The sequence below is a fragment of the Chenopodium quinoa genome, unplaced genomic scaffold, assembly GCF_001683475.1.
Source record: "Chenopodium quinoa cultivar QQ74 unplaced genomic scaffold, ASM168347v1, whole genome shotgun sequence".
In the NCBI taxonomy this organism is placed as follows: domain Eukaryota; kingdom Viridiplantae; phylum Streptophyta; class Magnoliopsida; order Caryophyllales; family Amaranthaceae; genus Chenopodium; species Chenopodium quinoa.
In genome coordinates, this window is record NW_018745240.1 from 2,113,928 (window position 1) to 2,129,829 (window position 15,902).

The 15,902-nt window shown below is 42.1% G+C and overlaps 1 long non-coding RNA gene across 1 annotated transcript; it reads left to right on the top strand.

Annotated features, from left to right (window-relative positions):
• Nucleotides 1–6,752, top strand: LOC110711139. Its single transcript, XR_002509278.1, has 3 exons — nucleotides 1–895; nucleotides 3,525–3,581; nucleotides 6,263–6,752. It is a non-coding gene; the product is annotated as an uncharacterized LOC110711139 (long non-coding RNA).
• The last annotated feature ends 9,150 nt before the right edge of the window (nucleotides 6,753–15,902 follow it).

A 15,902-nucleotide genomic window follows, 5' to 3' on the forward strand; every position in this document is an offset into this window, starting at 1 on the left:
TTATTGCAACTTTCACAATTTTGTCATTTTTAGTAAGTTTTTTGAAAATAAAATTACATAAATACCCTTACTTAGAATTTAATGACCCCAATTAGATTTTAAACGGTAAACTAATTAAATTACTAATCTAACATTATTTATCTAACAATTCCCGCCAAATTTAATTCTTTATTCCAATTCCCAACTAACTCATTAATTCATCAGCCTTCAATTGCTATTTCCATAAATTAAACCTTAACTCTACTTGTTCTTCATCTTCCTTGTTTCTCTCTCTTCAAAAACGAGCAGATTTGAGCAGATCTCCATTAAGCACCCCTCACTTCTCACTCGGTTCATCTATTATCTCACTCACTCTCTATCTCTTTGTCCTTGTTAATCCATTTCTCTGTTTCACAAAAATTGAGTAGATCTGCGTTTTTTGAGTCCCACAAAAATGGTAGATTTCGAGCATCTTGCCCACGCTATTTTCGCAAGTGAGGACGAAAAGAAAAATCCAGTTTCTTGATGATATATACGATGCGCTTGAAGATGGGTTTTTGTGGCCTAGAAGATTCTACAATTCTGGGGAGTTGGGTGATGTTTTGAGCGAAAATTCTTTCATCGCTCTGGGTAAAGTTCTCAGATCTATTGATGCTGAAGAAGAGGAGAAGAAAAAAAAGAGGGTTTTGGAAGATACGAAACCCACGAGCAGTGAAGGGCGAAAAAGCGAAGATCTTTTGTTATCTTGCCCTTAACTCCAAGAATGTCCTGCCAAACAATCATGAAGTTGCGAGGGAAGGGGGCAAAAATTGTTACTGTAGACGATGAGGGGGAAAACGACCTTCCTGCTGCTTTGAATGTGGGAAAAACCGACCCTGCTGCATCTTTAAATGAGGGGAAAATTGACCCTCCTCCGGTGACGATTTTTGAACCCTTATTTATATTGATTATTTTTTACCGTAATTGTTAATTGTTGGGGCATTGTGAAATTGAGTCCCTGGTTTGTTGTTGCTGCTGGTATTTGATTTGTTGTTGCTGTTGGTATTTGGTTTGTTGTTGCTGCTGGTATTTGATTTGGTGGACTGAAGTTTGGTTGCTATTGGTATTTAATTTGGGTGGACTGAATTATAATTTGTTGTTGGTATTTGATCATTTGTTGGATTGAATTTTGGTTGGTAATTGATTTAGTGGAATGAGATTGTTGTTGCTGTTGGTATTTGATCATTTGTTGGACTGAATTTTTGTAGGTATTTGATTTGGTGGACTGAGATTGTTTTTACTGTTGGTATTTGATTTGCTCGATTGATTTTGTGTGCTTGATTTGGTTGCCGGTGCTTTGTGATTACATGCTTTATGACTCCCTGTGCTTCGTGACTCCCTGTGCTTTGTGAGCACATACATGCTTTGTGAGTCCCTAGGAGTCCTTATTGGGGTTGTGGTGGTTGATGGATGATGACAATGCTAAATGTATGAATTTGGTCTCGATGACAAGTCTTTAAGGGACCATGTCCTAAACATGCTAAGTGAGTCCCTTTGTTGTGGTCTGTTTTTGCAATATAGAGTCCATAAGATCTCAATGATTCAATTTAAGAGATCATTCTTGTTACTAAATCTAAATGATGAGGGGACTCATCTGATTTTGAAATGGCCTGTTTGATTTGCTCCAATTTTAACATTGTTGAGGTAACAAACAGGATTTCATTTCTTGTGATGAAATCATAATCTCTCTGATGGATTTAGGATGTCACTCATGATTGGTTCAATGTGTACATAAACCTTTAAACCATTCTCTTATGACCTGAATGTGCTAGAATGTCATTCATGCAGAAATTCAAAATGCTCTTTTCATTAAATATATATCATTCATTAAGCACAAATTACACACTAATCTAACCATAGCTATCACTACATGACTAACTGCCTTTAAGATTCAAAGATGTCCAAACCACTAAAAATTAAAAAAATAAAAAATAAACTAAAGATGCACAAAATACCTTTGTTTACACACATAACCAAATCATATTTGAGTCCCTCTCGTATGCTTAAGCAAAAGATGGTTATGTGGCAGTCTTTGCTTGCTCAGTTCTTGCTTAAATGGTTAATCAACATCCACTTCTTGGTGTGTTTGCTCAGCATGATAATCCCACATTAAGGTATTTCACAGCATGATAATCCACTTCTTGGTGTGCTATTAGCCTCTCATTAAGGTATTGCACAGCTTCCTCTACTAAATCTTTCTCCACCTCCAAATTATCAAGCAACACATCCCACATTTTCAAGTCTCTTTTTGCCTTTATGGGGGGGGGGGTAGTTGTTACCACCTTGTTGTAATACTTCGTATTTTTATATATAAAAACTATTTATTTTAGTTATTTTTATAAATCAAAATGATTCATTTCATTTTAAAAGAAATTAATTATTTAAATATTATGTAAGTGTGTATAAAATAATACGAGTCACTAATTTAGACAATAAAAAGTGTTTTGAATTGGGTCATCTTTATTTAAATAGTTGGATCAACTAGTTGGGAAATTAAAGAAACTTAAGAGCCCAACAAGTTGGCCCCAAAGAAAGAAGTTAAGGGGGAGTAGGATTTAGTAATGCCATTTTTGTAATTATGAGTTTTTGTTTTAAAAGGGAAGTATAAATAATTCAAAACCTCAGGGTTTTTCGCTCATAAACCATAATTGTCAAATTTCACAAAAATCCCAAAAGTTTTCTCTTTATTTTCTATCTCCTTTTTCTCTTTCTTTTTCCTTTCTTTTTCTCTCTCCTTTCACGCCTCTCTCTCTCTCCTCTTTTCTCTCCCACCGGCGCACCGGAGGACCACTAGCTCCACCACCGACTAGTGATCACCGGCGGCCAATAGCAGCAGCTGGCGCCACCAGCCGGCCACCGGTTCTCTTTCCTCTTTCCCCCTCTTTTGCGGTTTAGTACATAAAAAAAAAGAAAAAAAAAAAACTATTTTCTCTTCCTAATTTAATTCTATTGTTTTATTATTTTAAAGCATGATTTTGATTGTGTTTTGGTATTAATCTTATGTATTTGATGTTGTTAAATTATTCATATAATTTTCAGATTTTAATTCAATCAAAAACCCTAATTTACAAACCCTGGAATTTGGGAATTTATTGTTTATGGTTAGGGTTTGATCCTAGGTTGTTGTTGTTGTTTAATTAATGGTTTAAACATATTTTTAATGAGTTTAAAGCCCTCAAATTAATGCTGGAATTTATTTATGCACACTACTTTTTAATAATTGAGTTAGGGTTTGATTACCCATTAAAGGGAAAAAGGTTATAATGATTTAAATATGATTTCCTAGTCTATTAGTGATGTTTTATATTAAATAAGTATGCTGAATTTTTTTTTAAGTCTTAAAAACTAAGTCATTTTGAAAGGATTTAAAGTGCCCAAATAAAGAAAAGGTTTTATGGCTTTTATGTCATTAAATTGGGTGGATTAGTAAGGTTTAAAGTGTATTATAGTTGCTGGAAATTTGTGAGTATAGAAGATTAACTATAATTATGTATTCTTATTTGTAGGAAGCTTCAAGTTAGGTGATTTCTAGCGAGTGTGGCCGAGTTTAGGCATTTTTCAAGGTACGTATGTGCACAAGAATATTTGTGTATGCATTGTATCATGCTAGGATTGTAAAGTATGATTTAAGTGATGAATTAGTAGCATATTTGGTTTACTATATGCTTGGAATTGATGTTGGTTGAGCATGAATTGTTATGCAACCATGTGAATATGTTATTTGAGGCATGATACAGGTTGAATATGTATGAATCATGGAAGTATGTTTTATTTTAAAGTATCAAGAAGGCATGTGTTTAATAAGCAAGGCTTATATATGAATTAAAGAACTAAAGTTAGAATTATTGAGTATGATTCATGAATTTATTTCTCACCCATTTATTATTGGTGTTGAGTTAAGAAATTAATTAATTTATTTACTCGCTCATGTAAGTTGAGTTCGAGTCAAGGAAGTTTAGTAGTGCATTTTATGCACCAAGGTAGTAATCGTGCAATTTTGTGCACAAAACTAGGCAAGGTACCCTAATTAAAATAAATAGGATATGCTCACTAATTAATTCAAGAATGAATTGGAAATATGTGTTGATTGTTGTCATGTCTATTCTTGATTGGTTGGTTGGAGTCATCACAAGTTAAATTGATAAATCACGTAAAGTGTAAGAGGATACACACCAAAATTCTCGAAACGTATATACCTTGAGTATGAACATATGGGGGGAGTTATGGCGTTTTATATTTAACCATAGCTTCTACAGGGGTATAAGTCGCTGTACTTTCTTTTATTATTTATGCGCAGGAATTATGTCACAAGTGTGACATAGTAGGTGCCAATTGGGGTAGCTCCCTGATGTGCACTACTAGAAATAGGCCGATTTCCGACAGACTGCTTTCGACGGACACGTAATTCCGTCAGAAACGTCAGAAGTTCCGACGGATTTTTTTTCCGTCGAGAATTTCCGACGGAATTAAAATCCGTTGGAATATTAAGGGTTTCCGACGGAATATTTCGTCGGAAAATTACATTTCCGGCGGAATTAAAATCCGTCTGAAGTTTCGTCGGAAGATTACATTTCGTCGGAAAATTAACAATTCCGACGGAATGAAAATTCGTCGGAAGATTCCGACGGAATATTTCGTCGGAAATGAATAATATAAAAAGACAAACCCTAAGCTCTCATTTCTGTTTCTCGCCTCCCTTCTCTTTCTCTTTCCTCTCCTCTTTCCTCTTCTCCTCTTCCTTCTATGCGCCTCTCCTTCACCTCTTCTTTCCTCATTTCTCTTTCTCCTCTCCTATCTCCTCTTCTCTTTCTCTCTCTTCTTTTTCCTCTTTTCTTTCTCTGTGTTCAACGTACCAACAATAACAACGGCTTCAACCAACAACAACAATGACTTCAACCAACAGCAACAACCGTCAACCACCGTCTAAGGCAACCACCGTCAACCAACATCAACAACAACAGCAACGGCGTAACAACCACCACCGTCAACAACAACGGCGTAACACTCTCAAGGTTTTTATTTTGTAGATCTAGTTTTAATTTATGTTAGATTTAGATCTACTTAGTTTTTTATGTATTTGTAATGTTAATTGTATTTCCTTTAATTATTAATGTATAATTATCGTTTTTTTTTGTTAATTTTTGTATGAAATTCTAATTAAATTTCGATTTGATTGATTTTTTTATGGTTTTGATTGGTTTGTATTTTATTTTCGATTTTTTTGGTTTAATTTTTGTATTGTATTTTTTGATTTCTTTGGTTTAATTTTTGTATTTTTTTTGGATTTTTTTTTTCTGTTTTTGTGGATATTTTTTTTTCAATTTTTTTTTTGGGGTGGACGGTTGTCGTGGTGGGGCTTGCGGGGAGTGGTAGGGCTAGCAGGGAGTGGTGGGGCTGGCGGGGAGTGGGGAGATTAGGTGATGGGGTGGTGATGGTGTGGAGTGGTGGGGGAAATTGGGGATGTGGTGTTCGGGGAAGGGAGAGGGGCTGGTGGTAAGTGGTGGGGGCTGGTGGTGGGTGGTGGTGGTTAAGGGGGAGGTTAGGTGGTGGGGTGGTGATGGTGTAGGGTAGGGGGCTTTTTTTGTAATTTTCTGGGTAGGGAAGTGGTGGTTGGATAGGGCGGGGTAGGGTGGTTGGGGTGGTGGAGGTTTTTATTTTTATTTTTTTATATTGCTGTTTCCGACGAAATTTCTGTCGGAAGTTTCCGGTGGATTTGTATCCTGTCGGAAATTTCCGACGGACTTTTCGGTGGTTGGAACTCCTCTTCCGACTAGAAAATTCCATCGGACTTCCGTCAGAAAACACTGTTCCGACGGACTTTTTGACGAAAAAGGCCGTTTTTCCTACAACTATGTTTACGACAACCTGTTCCGACGGAAATTCCGTTAGAAACGGGTTTTCCGACAGAATTCAGGGTGTTTTCGACGGAATTTTTCTGTCGGAAATGGCCTGTTTCCCAGTAGTGGTGAAACTCCATATTTAAATGGGCTATTTTCAAGGAAAGAAACTCGTTCGATGCGTAATCCAAAAATTATTATTAATAATTAATATTGCTAGTTATGAGTCAAAGGTAAGTTGACTTCTGATTGTATGGCGATCATGTTTTAATTATTTTATTTTGATGCTAGGATATTCATGTTAGTATGGTGCATATGTACTCAGCTTTTCCTGATTCGTACTTTTGTGTTTGTGTTTGACTTTCCTTTGGATTGGCCTTACTATGACCCATTTATATGGTGAGTAGAGGGTTGAAATAAAGAGGAAGTAACAGGTACTTGAAGCATGAAGAGCATGATGGGATAGAGTGCATAGAGTTACTTGTTATGTTTCTTAATTTGATATATTAGAATTATTCGTTTGTTTATGGGCTAACGTTATTGTGTTTGTTTTTAATTGGTTTTTAAGAATGACCATGTTTGAATTGGTTCCAACTTGTGTAGGTTTATTCTACTTTTGTTTTGAGGTTTTTAAGAAGGGCCATGTTTGAATTGGTTCCAACTTGTGTAGATTTATTCTACTTTTGTTTTGAGGTTGTGAACTCAATTTTTATTTCTGAAAGTTGGTTTTTATTTTTAGACTTCCGCTGTGTGACTTTGAAAATCAGCCTTGATTAGGGAATTTTCCCCGCCTAATCATAGTTTGACACGTGGACCAATCAGGCCCTGTCATGTGTCCGTCACATGGACCACTTAGAGCCTGACACGTGTCACATATTGATCAGTCCAGCTTGGACAAATCATGCCACGCCAAGTGGCCTACTGTTTGCCACCTAAGAAAATGGCCACCTAGGCCTAGTTTCCGGGAAAAGCCCAATAAGCTCTAGGTTGACCTAAACCTAGGATTGGGCACGCTTCCCAAGACTATAAATACATTCATTAATTCTAAGTAAAAGGATGATTCAGAAATAATTACTCTCACCTAGAGAAGCTTAAACACACGTGCTTTCGGATTGCTAGACTTGACTTAGCAATTAATTGCACTTCCTAATCAGTCCTCCCCTAGAGGAACCAGATCACCCTTTACTTTCCGCACCTTTTTACTCCACATACAAGTACTAACTTGATCATCGGAGGCGGAGCTCCCACCACCCGGAGTCTCCGTTGTTATGCAGGTACAAGCGTAAGGATACCAGTCCCGAAATTGTAACTCTCTCGCAGGACATAAAAAAACCCCGCAACATTTTGGCGCCGTCTGTGGGGAGAGTACTTTCGAGATGGAATCACAGTCTTTACAAAATCAAAATGAGAAGCGTCCCATGGACGACCCTCAAGTCTACTCAGACCAGGATACGGACAGTGAAACTGAGGTCGGGACTCCCACGGCCCCTGATGGGACCCTCAGAGCTCGACGCACTCGTCCCACCGAAAGGAGGGAACGAGAGGACTGCTTGGCTGGATCTAGTAAACCAGCCGGCCAGCCGCTTGATCAACAACAGGCGGCCGAGGGATCTGCCCCCATCACTAGAAGCGAACTCATGACCTTCATGAATAGCTTCAAAGGGGAGATCTAGGAGCTTATCAACTAGAGGATGCCTACTCTGGTTAGTTGACTCTACAGCCGGTCATGCCTTGATGAGTTTCATGGACGCCTACTCTGTTTTCCATCAGATTCCCCTATGGAAGAAGGACCAAGAGAAGACGACCTTTGTCACAAATCAGGGCCTCTATTGTTACACGGTCATGCCGTTTGGTTTGAAGAACGCCCCAGCAACCTTCCAGAGAATGATAAACACGGTCTTCTTTGACCAAATTGGGAGGAATGTGGAGGCGTACATAGATGATATGATTGTGAAATCCAAACTCTAGGCGGACCATTTGGCCGATCTCTGAGAAACATTCACCACACTCAGGCGGCATCATGTCATGCTCAATCCCAAGAAGTGTGTTTTTAGAGTTGAGTGTGGGAAGTTTCTCGGATTTCTTATCAATCAAAGGGGTAGAGGCTAACCCCGAGAAGGTACAGGCGGTCATAGACATGTAGTCGCCCCGCACTGTCCGAGAGGTCCAGAAATTAACAGGTTGTTTGGCAGCCCTGGGAAGATTTCTCAGCCGAGCAGGCCACAAATTCCTCTACTTCTTTCAAGCAATAAAAAAGAGAGCCATGTTTGAATGGGGGTTGGATGCTGAGTCGGCCTTCCAAAAGCTGAAAGCACACTTGCACTCCTTACCAAGGCTGGTCAGCCCTTTGCCCAAAGAAGTGCTCTATATGTATCTAGCAGTGTCTGATCATGCTTTAAGTGCCGTCCTCCTTGCTGAGAGGGAAGATCGCCAGCTCCCGGTCTATTTTGTCATTCATGTCTTGAAGAATGCTGAGTTAAGATACCCCCTGGTTGAAAAATTTGGCCTTGCCCTCTTCATGGCAGTTAGAAAGTTGAAGCCTATTTTTTGGCGCATCCGGTTGTGGTATACACAGACCAGCCGATCAAGCGGTCCCTGATAACCATGGAGTCGTCAGGCCGAATGATAAAATGGGCAATAGAGATACAGAGCCTTGAAATCACATTCGAGCCAAGAAAAGCAGTGAAGGGGCATGCATTTGCTGACTTTATAGTAGAGATGACTCGGCCCTCTGATTCTCAAATTTCAGAACAAGTCTGGAAGGTTTATGTGGACGGGAGCTCCACTATGAATGGTTGTGGAGCAGGCATCATATGTCAGTCGCCCGAAGGCGACAGGTATAAGTATGCACTACGCTTTAACTTCCAAGCCTCAAACAACGAGGCATAGTATGAAGCTTTGCTAGCCGGTATCCGCATGTGCAAGGCGGCTGGGGCAAAGAAGATAGCCGCCTGTTCAGACTCACAATTGATAGTAAGTCAGTACAATGGTGATTATAAAGACACCCATCCGGCCATGATTAAATATTTACAAGCGGTAAGACATGCGACTGGGTCACTTGAGGAATTTCATCTAACTCAAGTACCCAAGTCCGAGAATAATCAAGCGGACGCCCTCTCTAAGCTAGCATCCTCGGCCTCCTGTGACACACCAAGGACCGTTTTCTGGGAAGTTATGGAGAAACGAAGCGTTGAGGAAGAGCCTATTGGAATCCTTGATAGAAGCTCAACTTGGATGGATGACATTCGAGCCTATTTAACAGCCGGCACCTTGCCGAGTGATTACTCCCAGGCGTCCTTACTAAAAAAACGGGCGTCCAACTTTGAGATGTGTAAAGGGGAACTTTTTAAGAAAGGGTATCTTCAGCCCCTCCTGAAATGTGTTACCCTAGAAAAAGGACAAAAGGTCTTAGAAGATCTACATTCAGGGTACTGCGCTTCTCACGTAGGCGGTAGATCGCTTGCTCAAAGAACCAGGCGGCAAGGTTACTTCTGGCCTACCTTGGAAGCTGATGCCATGGAAATGGTTAAAAAATGTGACAAGTGCCAAAGGTTTGGCAAGCTAATCCATCGTCCGGCCACAGACCTTACGGCCATCCATAGTCCTATACCATTCGCTAAGTGGGGCATGGATATCCTAGGTCCCTATACACCTGCAACAGGCGGTAGACGGTATATACTGGTTGTAGTTGACTACTTCACCAAGTGGGTGGAGGCAGAGGCAGTTAAGGGTATCAAGACTAAAGACGTGATCTCCTTTATATGGAAAAATGTCATCAGTCGATTTGGGGTACCCATGTCTATGGTTTTTGATAACAGTCCCCAGTTTGAGGTGCATGTTCTCAAAAATTGGCTGGGAGACCAAGGTATTTCTTACTGCTTTGCATCAGTCGGCCGACCACAAGCAAACGGCCAGGTGGAAGCTTTCAATAAAATCATCTCAGACGGTATTAAAAAGAAGATCGAAAGGGAAGGTGGCCTATGGGCAGACAAACTACCGCATGTTCTCTAGGCCATCAGGACAACTAAAAAAGGGGCAACTGGAGAAACTCCATTCCTCCTAACTTATGGAGCAGAAGCTATTCTACCAATTGAACACTATGAGCCAACTCTTCGTATAATGTTGTATGACGAAGAAGCGAATTGGGAATCCATGCGCCTGGCATTAGATTCACTCCCAGAATGTAGGGGCAATGCAGCTCTACGCCATGAAATCTACCGCCTGAGAATGACAAGGGCATATAACAAAAGGGTACACAAGCGTCCACTCAAAGTGGGAGACTTTGTACTACGAAAGATGGAAGCAGTCGGTAGGGCCAATGAGTTAGGCAAACTGACTCCTAACTGGGAAGAACCCTACCGAATCTATGAAGAGGTCAGGGATGGCACCTACCGTCTGGAAACACCAGACGGCCAACCCATGCCTCGAACCTGGAATGTCGATAATCTAAAGAAATATTATTTTTGAATGATGTAAATAGCCGAGAGCTACTAATTAAACTTGCTATTCTTCTTCTTCTTCATTAATATTGTAAATAGAGGGGCATGTCTCTTGCTTCATTAGTAGTCGGCTACTCTCCATTTTCATCAATTGAAGGGTATGCCGACTGGTAACACAGTCGGCTACTCTCCATCTTTCTTCAATATGTACTGAATAAAGAAGGGCACGCCGCCTGTAACTATACAGCCGGCTACTCTCCATCAAATGTGGCCGCCTGAACCAAAACAGACGGCTACTCTTCTATACTTGAGGTCTAAGGCAACTTAGCACCTTTGTTCGCCATGTACTAAACGAGGCCTATGGCCGGATGATCAGCTCAGGCGCCTTGTCGACTGATCATCTCTTTTAAATTAATATGACCTGTCCCAACATCATAGCAGGCGTCCGGCGACATCCCTCCGGATGATATTCGTTGCAGAGAGAAGCTCTCTTTTGGGTGGAATAATGCTCTATAAACTAAGTACACGACACCTAAACGACTGTCACCAAGGACAACCACGTAGCCATTTTGAGACAAGGATAACTCTAACACTAACCGAGCAAGTGTTAGCAATTGATATCCGAGTCGGATGACCGCCTATATTACTTGGGATAAGTACAGGGGGTACCTCTTGAGTTAATAGCCAACAAAAATTGGCGAATCAAGGGGATCACCCGGCCTCCGCCGCTTGGTACCTCTATTACTCAAGCAGGAGTGGTGACGACTGGGTAATCTCTAAGATTACTCATAGTCACTCTCTCATACTTAGTATGGAACCTAAAAGGTATGATGAGTTCGCCTATTTTTGGTAAACAGGAACTCTCAAACCACTACTCCTACTAGGTGAACACCTTTTGAGTAAATAGCCAAGCAACACTTGGCGAATCAAGGGGACCATCCGGCCTACGCCGCCTGGTTGCTCTACTACTCAAACAAAAATGGCGGCGCCTGGTAAACCCGTGTGGGTAACCAGTCGTTCCCCCAGGTATGGAATTAAAAAGTTCGAGAGTCGACTGTTTTATGGCAAACAGGGGCCCTAGGACACTTCCTATTGGATCAAAAATTAGAATTAATTGTGGCAAACAGGCGGCTCGACAAATTAGGCGTCCAACCACCTAGGTAACGCCCAAATAAAGACTCCGCCCTAAGTTAAAGCAAGCCTAATATAGTTGAACTAGTTGGCACCAAGCTACCATGACTAATAAGGCGGGCCATAAATATTATTTTACAAAGCAAAGAGTAGAAGACCCAATGTATTTGCTAAAATTGGGTCCATGGCCGACTGGTCGCCAATTCTGGAACAAAGACAACCAGTTGCCCAGGGGCATAAACAGTCGGCACCAAGAGTAGTTGGCACCTGATAAACCTCCATCCTAGCCTACTACACCTCGCAAAAATTTTGTTAAAATTTTATCATTTCAAGACAAACAAATAACAAGCTAATATAGTCGGTATGGCATTCAAGCGGATGTCAAGGATCCTCTATACTTGACAAAAATAAGCATAAACAAGATGGAGAATCATTGATTAAAGACTACCGAACAGTCGCCAAATTAGTATTAACAGCCGGCCATAAAGACCGGCAAAATATTCATAGACCCCGACCCCTTGGTCGGGTAAAAAGATGCAAGAAGAAACGGCCGCAGGCCGAAGAAGAGTTGAAAAAATAAGCAGCTTAAGCATTGGAGAGAGGAGTCTCAGTAATGGCGGCCGCTTGATCAGCTTTGGCAATAGGCGCCTGCTTCTCAAGCACACTCTCTTGAGGCTCATTAGCCGGTGCCTGTACTTGGTTGGCGTCTGCCTCCTTTTTCTCAGTCTCTCCCCTGTTGGCGTCCGCCTCCTCCTCATCACCTTCATCCTCTCCTTCAGAAGAGGAGTTGGCCGCCTCTTCCCTCGCTTCATCCTCATCGTTCGCCTGCTACATGATCTTGATGTTATATTCTTCAGTGCAGGCGGCAAATTTGGACTCCCATTGCTCATAAGTTGAGTCTGGGAAGAGATTAGTCCAGGTCATCTTCATTACGGCCGAAGAATCCTCCATCATATCCTGAACCAGGGCCATCTTCTCAAACTCAGCCTTAGCGCTGAGTTGCTTGGTCAGGGTCGCTTCCTTGGATGACAGGCGCTCCTTGAGCTTCTGGTTCGACTTTTTAAGCTCTTTGGCCGCATGCTTTGCATGCTTCAGCGGATGAAACTGAGTTTGGAGGTCCTTAACCGCCTTTTCCAGCTCTAAGTTTTTCTTCTTGGTCGCCTCTAATTTGACTTTGACCTGCAAGGTGGCAGTCGCCTGATAATACAAGATGTCAGTAGTCAAAATCTCATTTTGGGCAATTTGAAACATTGCCCGGTCACAATCAGAGGCGGCCATAGCCTTTGCAGCCTTTACCTCCTTAATCTTTTCATTGATGGGGCGGCGGAGACCATGAACACGAAGCAAGGCCTGTGAATCAACAAAACAGGCGTCAAAATTTTTTCAAGAAACAGGCGGAACTTAGATGTCAATGTTGCTCAATGTCGAAGAAAATTCATCAAGTCTACCTCGGAGAGTAGATCCATGATAGAGTCCAAGTCTAGGGTACCGACTCCCCTGACCGTTTTCCTTTCGTCTAAGGGAATGGCCTTGACCATAGACTTGGCCATTTGCACCAAGTTTGACTCTTGGTGGTCGCTTGCAACAAGAAGAATGGAAGATTTAACAGAAAAAAGGGGAGCAAAGGCCGCCTAATTTAAAATTGTTTTAGCTAGTAAGAGAATCCAAGAAAAACAGTTATACCTCTTGGAGGCCGAGTGTCCCTAGGGACGGTTGTTTGTTTTGCCCCGCTTTGGGGAGTTCGCGTCTGTTTTTCAGATGGCTGTTTCCTAGAAAAACCAGGCGTACTCCCAGCCGTCTGCTTTCGAACCTTTGGGTTTGGTTGTTTAGAGGGAGAGGGTCTGGGTGCTCCACCCTTTAATGAGAAACCAAGTCCATTAAGAAAAGAAGAAAAATAAGATGAAGAATATGACCAAGTTTCGAGGGCTCACCTTGGACGCCTCCTTTGAGGGAGAGTCGGTAGAGGGTTGCTTCTCGGCAATTATAGCCGCGCGAAGAAGGCAGGCCGCCTTCTTTGAAGCGGAAATTTGATCCATAGCTTTGTCTGCAAAAACATCTCAGAGTTAATAAGAAATTTAAGCCAAGAAAAAATATTAAGAGCGTAACAAGGGCCGACTACCTCTAGGGGTCCGTTCGCTAAGGCCACAGGCGGCCAGGAAATATTCATCATACAACCAATTAAACTTAGGTATACATTTAAGAGGGACAAGCTCCCGGTTCCCAGAATCAGAGTTAATCCTGATCTCTACTTTAAAGAGTCCTCGATCGAGGATCTCTTCTTTTGCCTGACGAGGAACAGGCGGCATGGCAGAGCCGCCTGCGAGGAGAGTTGGATCCCTATTCTACCTATTGTATCTCTTGTTTAAAAGTTTGTTAGGGCTGGAAACGATGAAGAAGGTGTTTCTCCAGTCCTTCCATTTATTCTCCTTCCTCCTCGTCATCAAATAGCCTTTGTGGCTAGAAATCTGGTACCTTCCGGTACCGCTTGCCTTTGGGGTCCGGCTCAGGTAGTTCATCTGAGCGAACGCAGCAAAATTTGGCTTAACCCCATGCATTTCACAGCCGGCTACGAAGCCTAAAATGTTAAACCATGAGTTTGGGGCCAAGTGCCAGAGCCCCACCTCAAATCCATCCAGGATTTGTTGAACAGCCGGATGCAGGGGAAATCTTAACCCAGCCTTAATGGACGCCTCATAGCATCCGAAACAGGCGTCTCCATAGCTAGCTCTCTCCGGCCAGACTACCGTATCCTCAGCATCCAGCATTGAAAGAAAGTAATCAAGACCCATCGTGTGGTCCGCCTGAAAGGTCCCTAACCTCTCGGCTATGGCCTTAATTCAGCCTTTCGGAACGTGACAGAAGAAGGCAGTGTGCGATTCTCTTTGAGAAGCTGACGGTTCTTCCTAGTTGTCTCCCTTCTCAGCAGAGTGAGATACTCTCGCCTCATGAAGATGAGAATGCCTCTCCTTCGAATCTGGAGAATGTCGGCTAGATGAACTAGACTTAGAGTCACTAGAACTCTTAGAAGAGGCCGACTCCTCTTTCTCAGAGAGGGCCGACTCTAGGCAAGACATGTCTACAACCATAGGACTGGTCTCCTGAACCTCAGATTCTTCTAGAATAGAGTCACTTGGAGTACTTGGGTCGCCAGGCGACCTGTCCAAGAGCTCGCTCAACTGCACATAATATGAGGAGTCGTCTGAATTGGTATATCTGACCGTCCTCTTTGTTCTGGCCATAGTGTCTTGCACAGATACAGAGACAGTCGGACATGGAGCATAGGGCAGAGATTTGTCCAAAAAGGGGCAAGCAGCACTCCTAGTCCTAGATTAAGCCGTCCCCGGTGACCGACTAATCACTAACTTAGGTCGTGCCGGGTGCTTTTGGGATACCATATTCTTAAAAGAAAAAGAAAAATGCAAAGAAATGAAAAGTGCAGAGAAAAACAGACGGTTACTTGAAGTATGTTCTGAGAAAGGAGATGGAAGCTTTAAGCAGCCAGTCGCCACAGATCAATCGGCTAGCGTAAATAGTCGGTCGAATATGAATCGTCTAGAAATCTCAAAGCACAAGTTCAGGGTTCCAAGTTCTCTTACAAAGTTCGCAAAATGTGAACAAAAGACTTGGTCAACATGCCCTTATATAGGGTTCTTCGAGAATTTGAAGGGTCACGTCCTGATTCAAAATTAGGTAGGAAAAAACAGGCGGCCTACCACAAGCCGACATCTGTCACAGACCGTCGCCTAGTTACGAGCCGACACCTGTCACAGGTGACATGTGACCAATCACGTGCCACCTGTGAGGGGCAAATGATTAGGGGATTTTCCCCGCCCAATCATAGTTTAACACGTGGACCAATCAGGCACTGCCATGTATCCGTCAAATGGACCACTTAAAGCCTGACATGTGTCACGCATTGATCAGTCCAGCTTGGACCAATCATGCCACGCCAAGTGGCCTGCTATTTTCCACCTAGGAAAATGGCCACCTAGGCCCAGTTTCCGGGAAAAGCCCAATCAGCTCTAGGTTGACCTAAACCTAGGATTGAGCACGCTTCCCAAGACTATAAATACATTCATTAATTCTAAGTAAAAGGATGATTCAGAAATAATTACTCTCACCTAGAGAAGCCTAAACACACGTGCTTTCTGATTGTTAGACCTGGCTTAGCAATTAATTGCACTTCCTGACCAGTTCTTCCGTAGAGGAACCAGATCACCCTTTACTTTCCTCACCTTTTTACTCCACATACAAGTACTAACTTGATCGTTGGAGGCGGAGCTCCCACCACCTGGAGTCTCCGTTGTTTTGCAGGTACAGGCGCAAGGATACCAGTCTCGAAATTGTAACTCTCCCGCAGGACATAAAAAAACCCCGAAACAAGCCTTAGCCATTATCACGGTGGCGGTAATATTTTGGTTACGTCTAAAGAAGGGTTTTATTTAGAGTAGAATAAGTACTTTTAAGAGAAGGAAAT